This window comes from Homalodisca vitripennis, chromosome 8 (assembly GCF_021130785.1).
Source record: "Homalodisca vitripennis isolate AUS2020 chromosome 8, UT_GWSS_2.1, whole genome shotgun sequence".
Classification (NCBI taxonomy): domain Eukaryota; kingdom Metazoa; phylum Arthropoda; class Insecta; order Hemiptera; family Cicadellidae; genus Homalodisca; species Homalodisca vitripennis.
The window spans coordinates 10,097,907-10,123,241 of NC_060214.1; the positions used below are offsets into that span (position 1 = coordinate 10,097,907).

The 25,335-nt window shown below is 38.9% G+C and overlaps 1 long non-coding RNA gene across 2 annotated transcripts in view; it reads right to left on the reverse strand.

Moving 5' to 3' along the window:
* Window positions 1-18,831: 18,831 nt before the first annotated feature.
* LOC124367096 overlaps window positions 18,832-25,335 on the reverse strand; it is a 53,739-nt gene continuing 47,235 nt past the window's right edge. For both annotated transcript variants that reach the window (XR_006922860.1, XR_006922861.1), the window contains exon 2: window positions 18,832-18,970. This is a non-coding gene — a long non-coding RNA (uncharacterized LOC124367096). The remainder of the gene's footprint in view (window positions 18,971-25,335) is intronic.

The window sequence follows — 25,335 nt, forward strand, 5'->3', positions numbered from 1 at the left end:
AATAACAAAATATTTTTATCTAAATCATCAACATTATATTTAATTTTAGATATGTTTAGAATACGTGTGTTTATTTATAAAAAATTTACATAGCATTAAACATTGATAGCTTTTTATAGTTTTTTTGGAGACGGAAGAGAGCTAACTTTGAAATACTATTGTGTTGATGTATGTTTCTAAAATATCAACCAAAACAAAGAGAACAGCTTAAAGAATCCAAGAATGGAAAAAGCATGTTTTCCGGACATTTGTCTTACTTCAGTGATACAAGAAATCAGTTACGCTACGTTTCGAGATCTGCAATCTAATCTCTTCCTCAGGCGATTCCAAGTTGCTTATGGAAGTAGAAGTAGGTTACTGAGCTGTAGTACTTTAAGAATACACTTTTATTAAAGCACTACTAAGAGCACAAACGATTGTTTAAGTTCAAAAGTACATAAATCGAATAACATTAAATTAAATCGTGAAGTGAGACAGAAAAGAACTAGTTTACGCTTTATTTGAAAAGAAAAGACAAGCTAGGGTTCTAGTGGTCTCCCATTTTGTTTAACATGAAGAAGTTAAAGCTTAAGCTTAGCCAAGCCACGGCTTGAGTTCAGTTCAACTAAGACTTTCTAAACCAAACTAAGTTATGGTGTTTGAGGATTTAGCACAACATGTATGTTGTCTTTCCTTACTCACAAACAATATTATGGTGTTTCCACTTCACCTGTGTATGGCGTAGACTTTAGGTTATTTTTCTACATATGAAAAGAGCAGATTGTATGTTTTGAAATGTGATTCTGCTTTTGTCACTCTTAACAGTGAAAACCTTTTTGTAAATTTTGTTTCCATATTCCTTCTGAACTGTTTGTTTGATAGGCAATTTAGAAACTGTAAAATTTAACAACTATTTCAAAGTCAACAGAAAAATTATAGGATTTGCATGTTCAAGATGAACACAAATTGGATTATAGTAAATTTTTTATGAAATCTTATAAACATACCAGAACAAATGTTTATGTCTAGCTTCATAAAGTACGAAGTTAGCCGAGATATTGATAGGATATATAATTTATCGTACGTGAGGTAAGAAGTTTTGCATACCTATATTTATATATTTACGTTATATAAAAATAACCTGGCTAGTAAAAGCGGTAAATTTCCCCAAAAGTCATGAAATAACTTAGGTTATCTGGAGCAAAACCTAATGTTTAACTATTAAAACTACCTTACAATGCTAATTCCCCTAGCTTTTTAATGATATCATAAATTTGACAAAGGAAAATAGTTTGTGACACGAATTCCTTTAACTCTAATGAACAAATATAACCACATTAATCGTCAGAACATTATGGTTTGCGATGGTAATTTAATGAATACAACTATACATTCACAATGCTTATTACGAGGGATTGCTACTTTTTAGAGTTGGCAACACTGCGGTGATTCACTATCAGCTGATATGCAGTGTGCTTGAAAAGTCTCGGAACGGTCTAAAAGATTGTTTTACCATTTCTTGTAAGGCAATGAGACTTGATAATATATCAATATTACCATACAAATATAATTTTTTATACGATTGTCACGTTTTTATCTCATCTGTGGGACGCCCGCAAGGAGTCAGAAGAAAGTCATAAATTAGAGTATAGATCGAGATGTACATAAAATTAAAGGTTTTTTTATAGAACACAATGCTGCAAACCTGACCTTAAAAGGTTTTCCCTGCCCAAAATGGCGGCGTTTTAAAGTCTCTTAATACATCCTGAGGTATGTCCCGAATTTCTTAATTGATGCGGTGACTTAGTTAAGTAATATTGATATACCAAGTCTCTTTGCTTTACAAGAAATGGTTAAAAATTATTAGGCCGTACCGAGACTTTTCATTGTTTATATCCTGTATTTTAATAGACGCAAAATCCACTTGAATGTTTAATACAAGAACACAAGTGAAACGATTGGTAAAATAAGGTCCGTTGCAAAAAAAGTATATTAGATTGTACTGAAGAAATGGACCTTTTGATGGAATATATGTTCATCAATTAGAACCGAATTAGAAAAGGCTAAGACTATAGTTGAGGCAGACCAGCTTACCTAACAATAAAGTTCAAAGTTAGGTAAGTCTTGATGTTTTGCATTCTCAAGGCGCAGTTAGGTCTGGTTATCTAGAGAGGCAACCACTGGGAACAGCCAATGCTACCGTATCATGCTATCAATTAGGTCGTCACCAATGAGAGATAAGAGACTCCTACCCGACGCGACACGAAGCTAAGAAAAGAGAAGTGATTCTGTTCTATGACAACCGAGTCCTACGGTTCAACTAACGCAAGAAACCTTTCATAATTTGAGATTCTTCCTTATCCCCAGGAGCGTATACAAGGTAGGCTGAGGAGTTCAGGCCCCTCCCGAAACTCTTACTTTCAAACACATTTGACTTTTAACCCACTAGTATGTTACTGTAAATTAGCGAACACACGATGGTTTCACTAAAAGGAGTTTTATTTGGAATGAATTTTTGTCTGAAATTTTGATCATCGATTATCATTGTTCAGCTATAAAAGTGTAGGCATTGCTCAGTAACCAGTTAAATTCAATAACTATTTTGCTAAAAATCGAAAATGGGAGCCTAAAATTAAAATACTTCAGACGGTTAAAGCTTTTTGATTCTAATGCGTTGAATTGTCGATCATAATTCGGACGATTATCATAACTTTTATTTCAGAACATATTTGATGGTAAATCAGAATTAATAAAAGCATTGATGTACAGCTGAGTTCAAAAAAACTATAAAACTCGTTTGTCTTAAAAGTCTACAATTTCCAAGGGAAGCACATCTGGCCTCCCCTTTTTCGGGCCTACTCCTTAACCCCAAATCCCGCGATATGTCAGCCCGTACTGAAAACAATTTTGTTACATACGCCATTGCTGTCTCTCCTACACCGTAGACGATGCAATCTGCTTTATTATTGGATCCACAGAAAAAAAGCATCATACAAAAGAAATTTTAGAACATTTAAAAATATTGGAAAGATTTTTGAAGTAATTCTTTAAACAACACAACAATAATTGGAATAAAATATAATTAAATAATATTGAAAAATGTTGTGTTTAGCACGAACTATGTCAAAGACGTATAAAATAAAATGTATGTTGTAAAATGTATTTATCATCAGTAACGACTTTACTGATGACCTTGGCTTGGTGTAGTGGGAGAAGAATGTAGCTTAAGAATGTATGACTGCAGCAACGCAGAGAGCAGGAATGTAGTCCATTGCAGATGTAATGGCTGCAGGAGCAAGTGCAATTAGATATGGCGACCAGCTCTGCTCAGTGGATCCCGAGACTCCCTACCAGTCAGCTCAAGGTTATCTCTTGTTCCTTACACCGAGTTTGTCCCTTTCTTTGATCTTATCAGTCCAATCTAAGATATTACAACTGCAAGAAAACTTATAGCTACTACTACTGACGAGTACGTGTTCAGCGACCACGGGTTTACCCGAGCTGAATACGTACTTACTAGTGACATGCTTCTTTGACGAGATCTTATTTTGTTTCTTTTCCAAATGAGAACCCACACCTTGGTAAATTACAGGCCACCATTTCCTAACCTCTTCTATTCCCAGTACTGGAATTTCAAATGGTCTTCTCACTTCCTTTCTTTAACATCTATCTTCATTATATCAAACCTTTCTTTCATTCTTCCACTTACCCTCCTTATCGTTTTTCCTACCATCGTCCCCCTAAGAGGGGTTGTCTGAATTTTGATCGTCACCGTCGAGAATGGCCAACGTCCGGTGGAACTTAGGATATCTCCTGGCGATTGGCTGTGTGAATTCTGCCGGTGGGTCGGTTCGGTGGAGGTCAGCCATCTACTTCGGTCCATGATCAGGTAGTGAGACATGGACGCTGAGGTCGGACTCTGCGTTGCCATGTCCGTCCGTGTATTCCTGGACGCGGAAAACGGAGCTAGGCCTCAGGGAACTGGGTAAGAACATTTTATGGCCGAGGAAACAGTCGTTCCTGGTTACTCCAGCCTGCGCTTTGTCGTACGAAGCGCTGTTAAAACCTTATGGAAACTACTAACAAAAGTTATGAGGACATGGCGAACCCATTCAAGAAGATTGCCTTGATTTTTCGCTCTTCAAACCAGAAATTCAGGGGCGGAATGCTAACGTCGGTCGGCCCTAAGAAAGTAGTACATGACGCAGGTGGGAAGGGGATGTTATGGCCGTTGAGTTCCTCTCTGGTGGGGCTTAACCCCGAGCGACCGACGCCGGTCTGAGAAGGACTAACCCTAAGAAGGATATCGCCGATCTGGAGCTCCTCAGGTGACAGATTGACAGAGGTCAACAGATGTTAAGCAGAGGTCCCACAAGAAGAAGATGGAGGAAGAATAAGAGAAGGTGGTTGGGGGCAATAAAACGGCCACGAGGTTGGGTTTGTCCATGCTCGCCCTCAACACCAAGAAGGGACCAGTGGGCATGCGTACCACTCCTACACGAGCTCCGACGTCTTCAAATTTGCAGTCCGGAGGCAGTCAGGTACTTCAGCAAGGAGAGTTCCTGGCAGCTTATTTCGGCTGACCGGAGGAGAGTCCGAATAAAGCAGAAGCGGGCGGCTAGTGGAAAGAGTTGATGTGCGACAGCTTGCTACTACATCGCCGAAGATGACAACAGCACAGAGGTGGTTCTCATAAGACCAGTCGCTGGCATATTCTAAAGTAGATACGAGTGGAAGTAAAACCTGACGACTTCGGGGATTGAGGTACGGACCATCAGGTAAACAAGAACTGGAGTGTTTTGTTGGAACTTGGCGAGGAAACCAAAAACCGTGATATCTTCAGTGCTGCACTGAAGGGTGCGAAACTGAGTGAGCAGAACCGTTCAAAGGCTAGAGCCGAGGGTGGCCTTAGAAATCCGAGACCTCGACAGTCTCACCACGGTCGAGGAGGTCAAGGCCGCCATCACCACAGATGTGGGAACTAACGTAGGGAGTCAGAAGGTCCCCATGACTCAGCCTAATAGGCGGGAGCAGAGACTGGCCAAAGTGGATGGCCAGCGGAAAGTGTGGCCAGTAGGCTTCTGATAACGGCCCTTAGTCGGTTAGATTAATTTTAGGATCCGATTGATGATCCGTAGGTTGAAAGTGACAAAATCTTTATGGTGCTTCGAAGGTGGACTACAGTAGACCCGACAGAAGAGGTCAAGACCTTTGTTTTAAGTTTGTGGAGGCGGGTCAGTGGCGGGGCAACTCTCAAGAGGAAGCCCTTGAGTCTTGAGCTAAACGTATCTCCCGAAAAACAATGTCCTGATATGTTGTCTCTCCTGACAGACTCTGGACAAGGCAGTAAACTCTCAAGAGGATGGAAATTCCTCTAAGTAAATCTCCACCAAAGTAAAACTGCGGATGATCTCCTCTCGCAGCTCCTCCGAGAACACAAAATCAACGTTATAATAATAAGCGAGCAATACTATGACAAGGACGAGCCTTTACTGGTTCTGTGATCCTCCAGTTACCGCTTCAGTTTGCGTGCCGAGTACGAACATGTTCGTTAAGAGCCATTGTATCTGCCTGAGTTTACATTAGGTGAGTAGCGCGATAAGGTAACTCTCGCCAGTAGCTATTTCACATCCAATGAAAGTAAGGTCGATTTCCAGGACAAGCTTGACAACCTTGAGAACGTACTTTAACCCCTCGGGGATTGAATGTCGCCAGCGATTTTACGCAAAGGCAGTCGAATAAGGAATGCAGGTGACGGAGATGGAGAATGGAGATGGCTGCACGGCTTGGGTTCGCTGGTGTGATTTGAGTAACACTCCACAAACTGATGGCTGGGATAGCCTTTACCATCCCAGATATTACTTTTCTGGCGGAACACCTTTATCGAAAAATCAAGAATTTGAAGGTGCTGGAGGGCTCACTAGATCATATCATCAGTACATTACCTTCAGTATCGTGCCAAACAATCAAGAGTTCAAGGACAACCACGACGATCTTAAAGTCGGTATATCTCCAGGCTAAGCGAAGACACCCTGACTGAGATTATCGTCATGAGTAAGGACGATGTCCTGGAAGAGACGAGGGACACCAGAGACACTGTAAACTCTACCATGAAGTTAATCGTGAGGGGCTGTGACGACTCGATACCGATAAAGAGAGGCCCGAGACACATTACAGCTCCAGTTTACTGTTGGAAGGAGGACATCGCACTGATCCACAGAAGATGCTTCAGCCTGAGGCGGAGGATAACTCGTGGAAAGCGGACTGGGAAATTGTTCTAGGGGACGCTCTAGAAGAGTTCCGTACAGCGAAACGGGCTTTGAAGCAAAGAATTAAGAGGAGCAAATGCGATAAGTGGAATGAATTAAGGCAGGATATAAACAACGACTTGGAGAACCGGGTTACAGAATTGGAATGCGCAGACTCTGAGCCCAGTCAGCCGTCCCAATTATGAGCTCCTTCCTTATGGACAACTTAGGGGACACCATATTTCCAGCCCATCTGGGCAGGGAACACGAGTGCATCGTAGTCGACCCTGGTCATTGTCACTGCGAGGACTTTCGGCGAAGTACAATGGCTGCTCGACCGAGTCGTGATTTGATGGGTGACCATGGCCTGACTCTTGTGACAAGAACACCGAGATGGTACTTTTTACCAGACGTAGCATTGACACCGTCGTCCTGGTCCGGGTGGACCGGCGGATTTTGGAGACAACGTGCTGAGAAGTACCACGGCCTGACGCTTGATACCAAAGTGTTTGCCTTATGAAAAGTCTCTACTTATTTACAAGGAGTGCTGAAAACCAAGGAATTAGAAGAAAGGTATAACAGCACCGATATTGCCCAAACGATGGCCTGATGCTGTAGGATGTTTAAGTAATGAGGAAAGCAGTTCCGAGAGGGGGTGATGGCTGGGCCGGTGAGATTTTAGTGGGTGCGAGTCACACTTATCACCGAGTTTTAATGACGGTGCTTTAGCATTTTCTCATCGATAAAAAGCTACATATTCAGGTCGTAGGGTTGTGATGGATTTGTGATTTATACAAGCACACAACTTGGATTTTCTTGATATCGATAGAGGAGATTTTCTAAGAAGAATTTCAATCGTCAGCTGTTAATTTTGGTAGAAGTCTAAATGGGAGGATATCAAAAGGTAAAGAAAACAAAAAAATGGTATTTTTTTACAGATTGTTTCAACGAATGTTTTTCTTAGCTTAAAATTAAAGTCAAACGAGGTAATAAATAATAAATTGGCATCAACTAAACATTTTCAGGCCTCTAAAGTGGACTTCTAGACTCTTTGTCCAGTTGTATAAAAATAATATAACTTGGTTGCATCTAATGGACAGTTTTCAGTGCATCGAGCAAAAAATATAATCTGAGCAAAAACAATATTTGATACCTTTCCATTTTACCTCCATCACAATCAGCCTGGCTGTCGATAGATTTCTTTCTTAGCACAAATATCTGTATATATTTCAAGAAATCGAGGCTGTATGCTACCACAGTGGAAATTGATTCTCGTCTCTAAAGCTCTAGACTTTATTATGTGATGCTACTTTATTACTCACCCTTTCGATCCCGACGTCCGCATATAGGATCGTTCTACGGATTGAAAAAAATTGTCTGCAGATAAAGTGCTAAAGTCCACTCATGCGAACTAAAAAAAAAAGTATTACTAGTATTTATATAACAACAGAACTTTCACTAGCGTTTTATCAAAATAATTATAGAGAACGGTTAATTACAATTCAATTGTGTTTTTTACGTTATATAATACATTGTTATACAATGCACTTTATTACCAGCTTTACTTAATAGTTTCATTTTAATCAGGTGTTGAATGATAGCTAGTATATGTATGCAGTTTATTGATAAATGAATATTAATGCTTTTTAAATAACTATTCCTAATCATATATACTACGTCTTTGCGTATTCATATTTTCTTCACACCATTATTTTTTATTTACATTTCAATTATATTGTTTTGGTTTCACCTTTTTCAAGTAGTGCACAGTCAAAGCAATATTTCAAAAAAGTACTGATGTATTAAAATAACTTTACTAATTACTTTTTACCATAATAATATACAATTTAATGAGTTTATCTTATTATTTTTAGTAGACTTTCAAAAGTATCCTATCAGTTATATTTCACTTCACTTTTCATTCAAAACATCTTTTACTTTGGTTTGAATTAAAATAATTGTCAGGAACGTTTTGCAACACAAGTAAAATAGTTCTGCGGTTTTAGTCAGACACGTTCCAAAGCATTTTTAAATTTTTTTAAATATTTTTTTTAAAATTCGGAGATCCAAAGGACTAGGCAAAAATCTAATGATCATGCTTTTAATCACCACAATTTAGCGTTACGTTTAAAAAATCTAAAAAAAGTAATTTTGGATTTACAACTGGATTTACAAATATATATATATATATATATATATATATATATATATATGTATATATATATATATATATACATTTATGTAGGTTATCAAAATCAGCAAAAAAATTAAATATGTTGTATAAAACACGAATTGTAGTAAATATTTACAGGGTACAAAACTAATCACTTCACTGAGTGTACAAAAAGAGAGTACAAGAACTATCACTTCTAAAACTCAACGTCGTTTATTGTTTCTTAGTCGGTGACTGAGAGACGTTTTACTACTAGTAATTATACTAGATTTTATGATATCAAATTGTACTCGCTCTAGGGCTTTAAAATATTTAAATCACATTTCTTCCAGTAGTTAACCATAAACAACAATGAGAATTATTCGCAATTTATTTTAAAGTAATTTGGAGGACGTATTGTTGTAAATAAAATCCGCCATCGTTATGGAAACTTAGAGGTATTTCTATAGAAACGATCTTCTTTGTCTCCTCCTGTAAACTAAAAACTTACAAATTATAACTGGGTGAAGATACTAACTTCACATTTCTACCGGCGTTTAAATATTTTGGTTGCATTGTACCTGTAGGTACCATTACATTTTCTAGTTTTCTTTTTCTTCTATATCCGTCCAATGTGAAAAGATTTCTCAGATGAATGTCAAGAAGGTTAGGTTTCACATGTGTTTATTGGTCCCCACAGCGAGGCCAAAATTATCAAGAATTTTATTGTCAAGGCAGTTTATCACCAAATTTGTCATTTCTTTTAGACTCTGTACGTTAATATGTTTAATATGTGTTTATTTGCTCAAAAGTTACATTTATTTTTTAATCAGTCTTTTAAACGTTTAATAGGAAAGAATGAATCCCTATTTAAAAACTGTTATTTACTAATTTAAGTATAAACACTATATCAACCGAAAAACTTGAATGAATAAAAATTGTATCGATAAGCCAGCTGTAGTTGTGACTATCTTGATTTTATACTCGTAAGAACAATGTTAAACCTTATGCACTTTTACGATCTAAAATGTTTTCTTTCAACAATGAGAAATGTCTCATTTGAAAGATATGATTAATACGCATACTAACGCTTTTTAGTACACTCGTATTTTACATTTTTATTAGTTATACACAACAAATCTCAAATCTGTTTTGTACTTGATTTTATAAATACTAAAAAAGTATAACCTTTGGATTGTAAAAAAACATTCTTTTGGATGCTTATTAAAAATTCTCCAAAACGCTGCTTATTAAAAATAATTCCATGACGTTTATATTGTTCTTATGGAGGAAAACATTTAGTTATTTCGCTGCAGTTGAGGAATTTACTTAATACATTATTGAAGAACGTACGCCTTCAATAATTTGCCTTCTGTTTTCACATACAGCCAAGGAAACAAATTGCAGTACAATGTTGAAGGATTCAAATATCAGATAACTAACTCCTGATTAATATTATTACGGTTTCACTCGTTGTCATGGCAATTAATTAATTCTGCTGGATTTGAATTTCAGGATCAATTTCAGGCGCATTTTTTCTATTCTTTTGTTGCCATTTAAAACTGGAATTTTAAATATTTTTGTATTTTATCAGGATTTAGATTTGTGTAATGTAGCATAACACCTTTACATTATATTTTTATAGATCCGAAATCATTGCTTTAGAATTCTAATCATCATTCTAACACCAGATCTTGAGTTTACTTATCTCTACCACGACTATTTTGGCCATATTGTATTTAATTCTAGTTACTCCAGGGTCGAACTCATATACAGCACTTTATACGCTTATTATTGATAACAATTATAAATAATTTGGTAACACTGTTATCAGAGCAAGTATATGTGAGTGTGTGGCGTGGCCCACCATGTTAATACTCTAGGAGCGTCTTATGGGTACATGAATGATAACAAAAGTTTGCACGGTCATTCTAAGGAATTGAGCCGGGGCTCAGTTTGGACAATTTATTTTTGTCTTTTATTTTGCCCACCTCGGCCACTCTTGTCGTTCGGTGGGGGAGTCACTCCGTCAGAGTATTGATTTTTCTGCCTGGTTGAGGTCAGCTGGTTGACCTTGACTAGTTTACCGACCAGCTGTTCACCGGCACCGGCACTGGCTCTGGCTACTGTTCGGAGCGGTCAGACACGTTCGGAGAAGCTTACTGTGTTCTGGCTGTTCTCTGTTCTTCCCGTTTCTCCATGGCTGGCTAATTCACCGACTTTCGGCAGGGTCCCCGTGAGTGCCGTCAGCGGGACTGATGCGGCGAGTCTGCCCAAACCACTGAAACCAAAACTGAATGCCCCGCGCCCTGCCAGTGCTCCTGTACCGGCATCCAACCGGAGTGCATGTGCTCATATTCATTTCATCTGGAACAAGGTTGGATCCAAAATGTTTTTTTACTTTTCTAATACTGAACTTGCGAGGATTGGGGTGCAGCGAGCGCTGCCAGATATTAGATCTGGAGGAGGGCCAGTGTTAAGAGTAGTGTGTATTTAGTTTAGTTACATGAACTGAAGGGGAGGATTTCATCTTTAATTCGGATTCGTGGAGGCAACTAAGCCCCCGCCTCCTTCGAAAATCGGCTTTAAATATTTTTTTTTATTTTTTGGCTACAAACCTGAAACCAAATTACTTTTTAAAAATAGTGGGCCTAGAAATTCTACAACCTTTTCCCTCCCCTCAGTTCATAACACTTACCTGTTAAAGATAATTTTTCCTACATGCCGTACCTGATATATGTTATTTATAGACCAAATTTCTATTTATTGTGTTATTATTATATTATTTATTTATTATGTTATTGTCATTATTGGAATTATATTTATTGTTGTTATTTAGTTTTTAAGTTACGCGGTGCACCGTGGTGCTGCATAATTGTATTTTGCATGGAAATGTTTGCCACCTACTAATTATATTTCTTGTACTCGAAATCTTGTCTCGTTTTTGTCTCTTCCCACTAGTGGCATGTGATTGTTTTTTTTTTATGATTTGCTCCGAGTTTGGGAGGGGCACGCTTCCGAGGCCTCCTGTATTTTTCACTAACTCGGAACAAAATGGTAGCAGAGCGTGGTTTCGTGTTTTTACCCTCTGCGGGCCCGGGGTTTTTGTTTTGCCACTGGTGGTGAGAGGCATGAGTTGAAGTTGTTAGTTGACTTCCTGCGCCTGTGCCGTCTCGCTGAGCTATTTTTCGCTGATTTACAGGAAGTGTGTGAACTTATTTATTTTTTGATTATTGTTACTCGTGTGTTTTTGTTATACATTGTCATCGTTGTTTTTTTTTCTGGTTTTGTTCTGGTACGGCGTAGTGTTTTGTTGCGGTATTTTGGTTTCGCTGCCGTGTTTCGTGGACGGCAGGAATTCTGGGGACCCTGCTGAGAGTGTTGTCTCACTAAGTTATTCTCTTGTCGCCTTAGTTTTGATTTGTTAGTTGTTGACTTCGAGTCAGTGTGTGTTACTTGTTAGTCTGTGTCATTTATTTATTCATCATGCCTGTCTCTCTGGTGCCTGAATACTTGTTGAAGGAGGATCTCCATTTTGAGTTGTTGGCTCGTGGGCTTACTCCGGGTTCCGACTGCGAGTCCATGCGGAAGCAACTGCGTGATAATATGGAACTGGACACGACCTGGCCTAGAGATTTGACGTTCCAGAAGCAGAGGCCTATTTTGGAGGCTAAGTTGGAGACGTTTGAGAATAGTCAGGAGGACTGGTTGGAGTCGCCGCCCACTGGCCGAGAGAGGGCTAGGTATTTGTCCCGGCTTACCCATCTACACATGAGGCTGTCGCTACTTAGAGCCAAGCTTACCAGTTCTGGTGATAAGGAGTGGTTGGAGGAACGCGTCACCTTGGTTGACGGCCTGCTGACTGTACTCGAGAGGGACGAGGGGGCAAAGGCTCCTGAAAAAACTTTGTCTGCGATTGACTCTGCTGCGGCTGTTAAGAGTGAATGCCGGATCCCTGGGTCAGTTGTTGCTGATTTTGATGTGGGCGTGGCGTCGGGGGTGTCTGGTGTGGACGGGGCCCGGGGGCCTGTGACCCAAATGCCTGCTGGATCTGGGGGACTGGGGACTGTGATGACGGGATCCTTTTTTCAGTATCACAAGCTTCCAAACCCACTTACCCCGTTGCTGCAGCGACTACCAACGGTGGATGGTCTAGATACTGAAGCCTTGCTGCGGTTTCTTTCTGAGATCCTGCGACTGCATGACTTGCCTGGTCTTCAGGGAGCGAGCTTCCTGCATGTCATCTCTCCGTTTTGTAGGCCACCTTTGGGTGACTGTCTGGTTCGAGTTCTCCAGAGGGGTGGTACCCTGGATGATTTTCATAGGGAGGCATTGGATTTCTTTGTTCCTGGTCAGTTGAGGGAACGTCTCCGTGTGGAGAAATTCTTTAGGCCTCAGGGCAACGGAGAGAGTTTGGCAAAGTTTGTGGCCGAGGTGAGGGACACTGATAGGGTGTTAAGGCTCAATATCCCCGAAAGTACTGTGGTCACCACCATTCTTGAGGGTCTCAATCCTGAAGAGAGGTCCCGTCTAGTTTTTGCTGGTCGCCCTTCCACCTTTTCTGAACTGGACCGTCTGTGCATTGCTTCGCGCAGCGTGCAGTTTGCTGACCGGCAGAGGGCGGAGAGGAACAATCATCGTTCCATCCAGCCCTCCAGGACTGTCACGGCCGTACAGAATCCCGTGGATGGGCCACATCACTCTGGTGGGCTTCATCCACCCATCTGCTATGCCTGTGGTGAACGAGGTCATACTCGTCGGGAGTGTCCTAGGAGATATCGCACTGGTCCAAAAAACTAGATCAAAGGGGGGTTTTCTCTGAAGTTCCCCCGAGGTCTAAGAAAAAATTTCAAAAAAATAGTACCTGTGCGAAAAATTTGATTAATAGTTTGGACACTATGAGCCTAGCAGAGAAGGGAAACCTACGGCTTAGGACAGCATCTTCGGTGTGCCCTTATATCAATATCTTAGTGGGAGACTCAGTGCATAAGGCCCTAGTTGATTCCGGGTCAGCCTGTAGCCTCATCTCTTCCCGTCTTTTTGAAGCCATTTCAAGGTTAGGTTTGGTGAAGCACACCGAGGAGTCTTCTTTAACTTGCTGGACTGCTTCTAATTCCCCTCTTCCAATTTCGAAGAAGGCTTCAATCAAGTTTAAGGTTGAATATTTTTCATGGGTGTGGAGCTTCCTTGTGGCCGAGGACCTGAGTATGGATTGTATTTTGGGGGCGGATTTTATTCAAAAGACTGGTTTGGTGCTGGATCTTCAGGCGGGCCAGTCTTATTTCAAATTCAATCGGCGAGTGTCAGTCCCCTTTTCTGATAAATGCAAACCGACGCCGCAGGTTGTGGAGGTGGAGTGTGAGGAAGGTTCTGCCCCTGGGGACCCGTTCGGTCACTTGGATGAGGAGCAAGCTGGGGTTCTCCGTGAGCTTTGCTCAAGATTTCCGGAGGTCCTCACACCCAAGCTCGGTTCTACCCATCTCATTGAATATGAAATTCGTCTGACTGACACTCAGCCAGTACGCTCCCACCCATACAAGTTGGCTCCTCCAAAGATGGAGGTTATGCGTGGTATCATCAAGGATCTCTTGGATCAAGGAGTTATTGAGCCCTCAAACTCATCGTATGCCAGTCCAGCGTTCTTGGTTCCAAAGCCTAATGGAAAACATCGTATGGTGGTTGACCTAAGAAAACTTAATGCCAAAATTGAAATAGACTCAGTGCCTCTCCCCGATCTCCATTCTGCTTTTGATTGGTTCGGTAAGGCCAAATTTTTCACTATATTTGATTTGAACCAAGCATATCATCAGATTCCGTTGAAGAAGGAATCACGTCCTCTCACGGCCTTCTGTGTTCCGTGGAATTTGTATCAGTACCGATCTGTGCCTATGGGGCTAGCTGTGGTTGCCCAAACGTTAACTAGGTTGCTCGACTCCATCTTCCACGATGTGAAGTTCAGGTATGTCTTTAATTATCTTGATGACCTTCTGGTCTACAGTGAGTCTTTCACGGAACACGTTAAACATCTTGAGGAGGTCTTGGTTAGGTTGGGTAGGGCTGGCCTTACAGTCAATCCGGAGAAGGTGTCTTACGCCAAGTCTGAAATATCGTTTCTCGGTCACCTCGTGTCGTCTAGGGGTGTATCTATAGACCCTGCCAGGACCCAAGGCATTCGGGATTTCCCTCCTCCGAAGGATGCCAAGGGTGTTGCCAGATTCATCGGCATGGTTAATTTCTACCGTAGGTTTATTCCTGACTTTGCCGAGGTGGCCGCCCCTCTGAACGCCTTAAGAAGGAAAGACGCAAAGTTCGTTTGGGGTGAAGATCAAGAACGTGCTTTTCAACTGCTTAGGGAGGCCATTATCCAACCTCCTGTGCTGCGAATACCGGACTTTAGTAGGCCCTTCATCTTGCAGACTGACTCCTCATCCTGTGCTGTAGGAGCTGTGCTTTCTCAAGAATTCGACGGCGCTCGGCAACCTATAGCTTTTGCATCTAGGACTTTGACCCTTCAGGAAAAGAAATCTTCTATTTATGAGCTGGAGTGTCTGGCGGTCGTTTTCGGCATGGATAAGTTTCGGAGGTTCCTAGAGCATTCCGAATTTCTGCTGGAAACTGACAATCAGGCTCTTTCCTGGCTATTGGCCCATCCTCGACAACTCGGGAAGATTGGTCGCTGGGTTGTCAAAATTGCGGCCTTTAAATTCAGGGTGCAGCACATTCGCGGCACCCAAAACGTCGTCGCCGATGCTCTTTCTAGAATGTATCATCTACCCAGCGATCCTGTTGATTCTCAAGCACCGTTGTGTGGGACTGTGATGTTGGATTTCCCTGCTGCCTTTGAGAGTTTTGGCTCTCACCAACTTCAAGACCCCGAGTTGTCAAACATCATTGGTGAGTTCCAGGAGGGAGAAGCCCACTCTCCTTACTTCTTGTCCAAGGGTGTCCTCTGCTGTCGTGCCCGACGCGGAGGTGGTCCCAAGATTGTTCTGCCGAGTGCCCTCATACCGATGGTCTTTTCCTATTTTCATGTTTCTCCCGTGGGCGGTCATTTAGGGATTCACAAGACCATCGCTAAAATCAGAGATAAGTTTATCTGGAAGAGTATGGACAGAGACATTGCTGGTAGAGTACGAGCTTGTCATCTTTGCTCGGTCAGTAAACCAGCACAAAATACCAAATTAGGACTTCTTTCCTCCGAGGTGGCGGAGCGGCCTCTGGAGAAAGTGTTCATTGACTATGTGGGACCCTTTCCCCGTAGCAAGTCAGGGAACACCTCCCTGCTTGTTGCTGTGGATGCTTTCTCTAAGTTTTGCTGGTTGATTCCTCTTAGGAGTGCCACGGCGTCGCTCACCGTCAAGGCACTCAAGTCCCGCCTTCTACAGAATTTTGGAGTGCCCGCCACCTTCGTCTCAGACAACGGCACACAATTCGTGTCGAGGGAGTTTCATCGCTTCTGTTTTGGGCATGGAATCAAACATGTTACGACATCTCCTTACTACCCCCAGCCTTCTCATGCTGAGCGGTTCAACCGCAATCTCAGAGCCGCCCTCATCGCTTATCACGCTGAGAAACAAACTACCTGGGATGAAAACCTGAGCTGGCTTCAGTTAGCCTTCAATTCTGCTCTTCACGAGAGTCATGATTCCACGCCTTTTCAGGTCATGTTTAGTCGTCCTCCTTCTGATCCCTTGTCTAATCTCTGGAGTCTGGATAGTCTTCTACCAGTGCCTGGTACTCCCAATGTGAGTGACACTTGGGAGGCAGTCAGGGTTAAGCTCCTACAGTCTAGGGAAAGGGTGAGGAGAAAATTCAATAAGGGACGTATTGCTAACCCCTTCCAGGTGGGGGATCTTGTCTTTTGTAAGGCCCATCCGGTCAGTTCGGCCGTTGATAAACGGGCAGCCAAACTTTGCTATCGGTGGACAGGTCCCCACCGGATTCTTCGTTTTCTCTCCCCAGTTACTGCTGAGTTGGTTGATCCCGTATCGGGGAGGTTGTGGCGGAAGGCCCACGTTTCTCATCTGAAGGCCTTCCGTGGTGATACCTCTGGTCATGCTCTGGATACTGGTGCGGCTGCGGGGGTGTCCGGGGACTGATCACCCCTGGTTTTCCCTGTGGTGTCGTTTTACTCTCTTTCTGTTTTCTTCTTTCTCCAAGAGAGGCGCCTCTCAAAATTTCAGGAGGATCGTGTTTTGTCTGCCTCCTGCTCAGGACTTCGTTTCCTGTTAGGGTTCTCGACTTCCCGTTTCCTGTGCCAGAGCTTGTTGGTTCTTCTTTCAGTGGGGGAGAGGTTTTGTTTGGGGTTGCACCCTTTTTAGTGGGGGAGGTTGAGCCGGGGCTCAGTTTGGACAATTTATTTTTGTCTTTTATTTTGCCCACCTCGGCCACTCTTGTCGTTCGGTGGGGGAGTCACTCCGTCAGAGTATTGATTTTTCTGCCTGGTTGAGGTCAGCTGGTTGACCTTGACTAGTTTACCGACCAGCTGTTCACCGGCACCGGCACTGGCTCTGGCTACTGTTCGGAGCGGTCAGACACGTTCGGAGAAGCTTACTGTGTTCTGGCTGTTCTCTGTTCTTCCCGTTTCTCCATGGCTGGCTAATTCACCGACTTTCGGCAGGGTCCCCGTGAGTGCCGTCAGCGGGACTGATGCGGCGAGTCTGCCCAAACCACTGAAACCAAAACTGAATGCCCCGCGCCCTGCCAGTGCTCCTGTACCGGCATCCAACCGGAGTGCATGTGCTCATATTCATTTCATCTGGAACAAGGTTGGATCCAAAATGTTTTTTTACTTTTCTAATACTGAACTTGCGAGGATTGGGGTGCAGCGAGCGCTGCCAGATATTAGATCTGGAGGAGGGCCAGTGTTAAGAGTAGTGTGTATTTAGTTTAGTTACATGAACTGAAGGGGAGGATTTCATCTTTAATTCGGATTCGTGGAGGCAACTAAGCCCCCGCCTCCTTCGAAAATCGGCTTTAAATATTTTTTTTTATTTTTTGGCTACAAACCTGAAACCAAATTACTTTTTAAAAATAGTGGGCCTAGAAATTCTACAACCTTTTCCCTCCCCTCAGTTCATAACACTTACCTGTTAAAGATAATTTTTCCTACATGCCGTACCTGATATATGTTATTTATAGACCAAATTTCTATTTATTGTGTTATTATTATATTATTTATTTATTATGTTATTGTCATTATTGGAATTATATTTATTGTTGTTATTTAGTTTTTAAGTTACGCGGTGCACCGTGGTGCTGCATAATTGTATTTTGCATGGAAATGTTTGCCACCTACTAATTATATTTCTTGTACTCGAAATCTTGTCTCGTTTTTGTCTCTTCCCACTAGTGGCATGTGATTGTTTTTTTTTTTATGATTTGCTCCGAGTTTGGGAGGGGCACGCTTCCGAGGCCTCCTGTATTTTTCACTAACTCGGAACAGAATCAATTTGGGCTCTTGGTGGTTATTGTCTTCATGAAGATAGTCGCCGGGTGTATATAATGTTAAATAAAAGTGGACATTAACTTTTATGATTATATGGCAATACATTTCAACCAAAGATACACTGAGGAAAATAAGACAATACTTTATTTAAGTAGAGGCTTTTAAATCACCATACGATTCGAGTCCTGTAGCATCAAGGAGTTCTTACCTAAGAACTCAAAAGGTAAGGCTTTTTTGAATTCCTGCTTGATTAATGCAAAGGATGGTGGACTGACAGAAATCACTTCATTTTGGTAGCCTAGGTTTTTAAGTAGCCAAGTCTAACAGAACAATGCCTAATTGTTCTGGTGCTGGGAGCTTCCAGGCTGCGGGAAATTCCAGAGACAGATAGCTCCAATAGGATGGAGTATTCCATGTCCGGGGTTCTTCGAGAAAGGAATTTCTTAGAGACTAAGAATCTCCAAAGACAGGAACTCCTAGAGTGTAATATCTTGCAGAAGACTAGAGCTCTCAAAATTTGAGAAGATTGTGGTTTCTAGAGGCTAAAAAGTTCCGAACAAAGAAAGGACCTTCTAGAATCTGATATATCTCAGAATCCTGGACCTCTTAACAGAAGATTAGAGTTTCTAGAGGCTAAGCACGTCCAAACAAAGCCAGGACCACTGATATTTTTGATATTTCTCAGAACCCTGGATCTCTCAAAATCAGAGAGAGGTTTAGATATTCTACATGCAAGAGATCCCAAAAACCGGGAGTTCTCTGATAACAAAGCCCAGACTTTTACATACATCAAGCAGACGTCCAATTATAATGGCAGTGCGTTAGTTAGTTTATTTACGCTAGCTAAGATACTTCGATGATGCCCTTTTTGGAATGCCATGAGTAGGAGATTAACCAATAACTAGTGCCTAATCAATCAGAGCACTCATTATTTTACACTGAAGGAAAATTCGAGCTTAGTTGGGGGTAACAGCTAGTATTTTTTTAAAGTAATAAAACACATGTTTCATCTAAAAATAACAAAATTTAATATAACATTTGATTTTTTACATTGATGCATACACAAACCCCAACTAGTTTGATTGCTACTCATTGAAGGAACTCTGATCTCTGTTTGGAGTTTGATGCACAAGCAGCTTAAACCTGAAAACAAATACAAGTAAAAACATTTCCAAAGCTAAAAGAATTTAATTTAATTTACTATAACAATGTCAGTCAGGATGTTCAAATGCACAAGTCAGTGGGCCTTACATGTACAAGTATATTGTATTTTATATGTCATGATAACAATTTTAAAAGTGTTTTACAATTGCTATGTACACGATAAATTTTTGAACCCATGATCAGAAAATGCTATACATTAAATGTGTGTATATTTTTAAGGATTTGTAATCTTCTTATTCTTTATTCATGGTTTTATTAGTAATTAGAACAATTAGTAATATAAGTGACGCCGAGACTACAGCATACGAGTATAGTGCTATCTAGGTGAAGAGGTATTCTCATTGTCTCATCAGGTGCACAATTGAGTGCACTATAATGTTTCTGAGGCGATCTATAAGCACGGTGGAGCAACCGAGCGACACATAACGTAGCTATAGTGGGAAGGGTTGATTCAGTGTTAATGTTGAGATTAGCTCCAATTCACCTAAAGAAATCCACAAAGGGTTGGCGCCGAAGAAGCTCAAAATGAACTATATACATCGTTTCGATATAAGTGATGCCGAGACTACAGCATATAGTGATATCTAGGTGAAGAGGTATTCTCATTGTCTCATCAGGTGCACAATTGAGTGCACTATAATGTTTCTGAGGCGATCTCTAAGCACGGTGGAGCAACCGAGCGACACATAACGTAGCTATAGTGGGAAGGGTTGATTCAGTGTTAATGTTGAGATTAGCTCCAATTCACCTAAAGAAATCCACAAAGGGTTGGCGCCGAAGAAGCTCAAAATGAACTATATACATCGTTTCGATATAAGTGATGCCTAGACTACAGCATATAGTGATATCTAGGTGAAGAGGTAATCTCATTGTCTCATCAGGTGCACAATTGAGTGCTCTACAATGTTTCTGAGGCGATCTCTTAGCACGGTGGAGCAACCGAGCGACACATAACGTAGCTATGGTGGGAAGGGTTGATTCAGTGTTAATGTTGAGGTTAGCTCCAGTTCATCTTCCTCTCAGTGCAGCGTCTGGAAGTCTATGACAGAGTTAGGTAGGAACCTTGTGGTAGTCAAGGACAGAATCCCGCGGTTCGACCTTACAAGAAATTATGTGGCTACTTAGGTTATTAACATAACCGGAATCCTAATTTATATTTTTACTAATTTGAAAGTTAAGTGAACCGTAAAGTATTTTAATGGCCCTCAAGATAATATAATTTGCAAATGATGAATATTTTACGAGTAAATCTAACATCTAACAACTTGAGTGACACAGTCTCTGATCCGATTTTCCGGTAAAAATTAATAACCTTGTTGTAGTAATTTTCAAGGACGACTATCATTCCCTAAAGCACTGTTTAGTTTGCAGTGCCGTAACTAGGAAGGGGGGATTAAGAAAATAGAACCCTCACGAAAACCCATTAAAGTTAAAAAATAAACATGTAACAGGAATCTACTTGTTTTATATACAGCAGTTAAACGTTTTACTTTTATTAGGCCTATCTGCTTTATTTCAATTTTTTTGTTCTATACCCCCTCCTCACAGTGTGCTTTTCAATCATATTCATCCCTCCTTCCAAAAAACGTTCTAGTTACGCGACTAAATTTGAGAGAGAGGTATTATGGGGGGGGGAGAGATCTGGCGATAAGTGTATATATCAGTTTTTACTTAGACACTCATTCCAGTTTCCAGAATACAATGGATTACTAACATTTCTTTTTATATTCTTTTACACGCAGTTCCAATATGGGCACTACTTTCCAAAATTGTTTTTAAACGAATACCTTGAAGGTCTACTACTTTCTTCTCAATAACTACCTCACTCAAACCTAAACTTTGTACCAAGATTAATAAATATATGATATGATTCCATATTTCTGTACTAAACAGTGTTTAATGCTGTTTGCCAATTTTAAGAATAGTTGGATGGTAAGTCAAGCCACACTTCTCATTAAAATACATCTTATTATTTATCAGCAGCTACACATTTAACGACTTTTATTATATTGAGTCGGTATTTTGTTATATAGTATTCACAGTCACGCTTATCAAGTAGGCCTATCAAACCCGTAACAGTGCTGATGTTTAGGGTTTATGCTATCTTTGGTGCTCTGTAAACTTTTCGATAGAATAAAAGGCAATCAACAATAATGACTTTTGAAAGAATAATGAAATAAGTAACTTATGTTTGTTGGTACATATTGTTGTATTTTCACAGGGATACCAACTAAGGTAATTATTTCAAATCCTTAGATTAAATTGACGATAGTTAAATATTTTCTTTATTACCTCTCAAAATAAAATGTTACATAAGGAAATTTAAGTGGAAGGCAAAATTATAACGTACGAATTCAATGGACATAATGAGAGTGTTAAAAACATAACTTTTGACCTTTGAAGTCGCATGTAAAATGGTTTGAAATTAAAAATTAAAATCAACAGTTCAAATTGTAAAGCAGGAATAAACTTTATATTCAGCCAACTCAACAAAATCCTTACATTATACCTGTCAATTAATTAAAACACGTTGGTGTTACCAATACATTGTTTCTGTTATAACTGTGAGCGCCTGCAAATATTTGGCGGCAATGTTTACTTTGATTCTCACAGTTATTGCATTCTTTTTATTGTAGGTGTTAAAAATAATTTCGTAGCTCTAGAATGCTATTAATATTTTAATAAAACAACCTTCATATTTTTGCTGTTGTTCTACTATTTACAAATACAGATAAAAATAAAAACTAGTTACCCTCGTGTATATTAATTATACTTTTATAACGCAGATAAAAATATAATACGTATTGCCTTATCTATTAATATAAGATAATATCTTTTTATCTGAATGTCACGACATATTAGAACCTAATTTTTTTATGATTTTGATTATGATATGATAAATTCATTATTCAATTTAGCCTACATTTTGTATTATATTACGTTGTGCCAAACGTACAATCAAAACTTTGATACGATCTCTTTATTAATTCTTGTTTGAATGATACCCGCATATGCCTACATGGTGCCTTAATTTGTTTTAAAAATTAAATATTATACTATTGACAATATAAGCTTTAGTGTTAAAATGTACTGCAAGGTGTGGAAACTGTAACGCTCAAAATATCAAGTATATGGCTAACATCTTGATCATAAGAATGCACATTATCTATATCAAATAAATATCTATAGATTATCAGAATGTTTCAAACCAGTCGAATTACTTTTTTACGTATTTTTCAATTTGTAGGCCATTTGAGGGAGATTTATAACCCCCCCCCCCCTAGTTCCTCCCCTGAGCTTGGGAGCCGAGAGCCAATTTACCCTGTATAAGTACACAACCTGATTGTTATTAAAAACTACAAAGGAATATTACCCTAAGAAAGAAATTGGTCGTCAGCCACGTTAATTTTGGTGGAGCTCGAAATAAGGGTTATTAAATGTGTTAAAAATATGAAACTGTAATCATATATTTCCCATCTCGATACACTTAAAATCAACAGTCACATAAATAATAGTTATGTCGTCAGAAAACTAAGCAAAGAGATTGACAGACGTCACTTTAAAGGTATGTGACGTTCACCCTTTCGATTCCCTCCATTACGACCTCCGCCGTAACTAGCGCCGGTCTTTTATTAATTTTAATATAAAGAGTGTCCCGTAACTATCTGGATAAAGGTATACCACGTTATTGCTCAGGTCAAGACAAGCGTATTTCACCATATGAATATACTCCAATGCTTAGTTTCGTGTATGTCTGTATGCTTTTTTATTTTATTTTATATCTTAAAAACTAATAAATGATATTATGCCGAATTAGGCTCAAATTTTTATAATAACAAGGCCAGTTACTGAAATTGTATACTTTTTATATTTTTTATTGTAAGTACTGATATTTTCAAAGCAGCAGCCATTAAAACATTTTAATTTCGAATATCTTTAAAACCACCAATTGTTCTCAAGAATTAGAAAAATATATATTATATTATTTCATCACGAATCTAATAACTTATTTAGATCAAATGACAAACAATTAATTTAGAACAGATTTACTGTGACAGGACATGGTTCACATTGAGGTTCTCAAGGGATTAATAGCCAACAATTCAAAAACTGAATAAATGGCACCTTCAGAATAATTTGCTCTTCTGCATCATAAAACACAAAAAGAAACTTCGTATGATTACATGCTTGTAATTCTTTAAAAAAGTTGGGTTTTAAGATATTCAAAGTTGAACCGTTTCAACTAGCTATAATATTGTTTCAGCAACTGGCCTTATTTTATAAACATTTCTGTTAAATTTGCTTCAATTTAATGTATTAGTTTTAAATATAAATATTTTTTATAAAAACACTTACGACAGACAGATGGGAAACTAAGCATCGAAAACCCATGTTCATATAGTGAAATATGTTTGTCTTGACCTGAGCAATAACGCTGTATACCTTTGTTCAGAGAGTTACGGGACACCCTGTATAATACATAAGCTAAACTAACCACTGGCAATGTGGTTAGTTTAGTGCTAAATAATCCTTAACGCGTGAAATTGTAAAAAAATGGAGGAATAAAATCATTATCGTTATTATCTACAATTACAGTATCATCTAACGATTAAAAAAATCAGGCTGTGTCTTTACACAATAAAAATTCTCGACTTTTGGATTATTAGTTTATAGAATTTTATAAGAAGATTCACTAACGTGATTCACTCATGATTCATCATATGTGTTGTATATAATAATTTAATATCCGTATATTTTATCCTGACACTTGTTATAATTTATTAGATTGCTGTACGACACTAATATATATATATATATATATATATATATATATATATATATATATATATATATATATATATATTATTACTAGCTGACCCGGCAAACATTGTTTTAATACAAAAGATATTTTTTATTATTCTACATTTAATTTATTTTCAAAAGCAAAATACAAACAACAGGAAACCAAGAATGTAATATATAAAATTGACTGTGGATGCAAAAAGACGTATATCAGCCAAACATCAAGACCTGTGGAAACAAGGCTAAAAGAACATATTTACAATTATAAAAAAAGAAAACATTGAATAATCTAAATTAGTTGAACATGCTATAAAAGAAAATTATCATATAAATTTTGAATCATCAAGCGTATTTCTTAAAGGCTGTTCCTGGACAAAAAGAAATAAAATTGAAAGTGCATGTATGACGGTTTTAAAAGACAATTGTATTTTCCAACCTTCCATAAATTTCAGTGACATTTTTCTACCATTAGTAAAAGAAGAAATCCATTCCAAAATTATGAATTGCAAACCATATTTTTCTACATAATTTTTTTATAATTAATTAGTTTTTGGTCTTTACAATTAGTTTTAAATTCTATTCTATTTTATCATATGTTTTTTTTAATATTTTATACATATGTTTTTTCTGTAAACAATATCTAACTGATGATGCCTTAACAGGCGAAAGCGCTTTAGGAAATAAATTAAATGTGGAAGAATAAAAAATGTCTTTTGTATTAAAACCTACTCTCTTCCATCAAGAATAAAAAGGAGAAAACATTGTTTTGCCGTACTATAAATTTTTTTGATAGATTATTGTATTAGAACTAAATAAATAAATTACTGTAATTATATGAGTATGTGGTGTATGAATGGAAAAAGCATGGACCGCTGTAAACGATGACGAAAATAATATAAATTAACAAAACACTAAACATTCATATTTTCTCATCCATTAAAATCTATTTTGTACAGATAATTATATTAATATATGACACATGATAATTTTATTAATTACAACATCAATCCCTTAATGCAATTGAGTGTACAATATATTTTGTTAGCCCATCTTTAGCTAACACAAACAAACTGGATGGCATACCCAACTCGAGAGCATGCCACGTATAATTTCCAGTCTGAAAAGCATGGTGTGCTCAAATCTAAAACACAAACAGACAACGTTTGGCCTTGAGATTTGTTAATAGTCATTGCAAATGCCAATCTAATTGGAAATTTAAAACGTTTAAATTGAATTGACACATCTGTGGGTATAACAGTGATCCGTGGCAGTGTCATCACAAACTGTATCAATCGATTTGTGTGTCACCAACTCCCCAGGAAACAACTGTTGTATCTTGAGATTCAATTTGTGGATGCCCACATTTTTGCTGCTAAAATTTCTTTTTCTGGCAGCACTTTCGCATTTATTAGGATTAGGATTGTAGATAAAGTTTTGAGTATTATTGTAAAAAAATATCATCCATTGCAACAGTTATAATATGTAAGGTATGACAAAAAATCAAGCAAATTGTACAAACTTACAATAATTCAAGTAACATC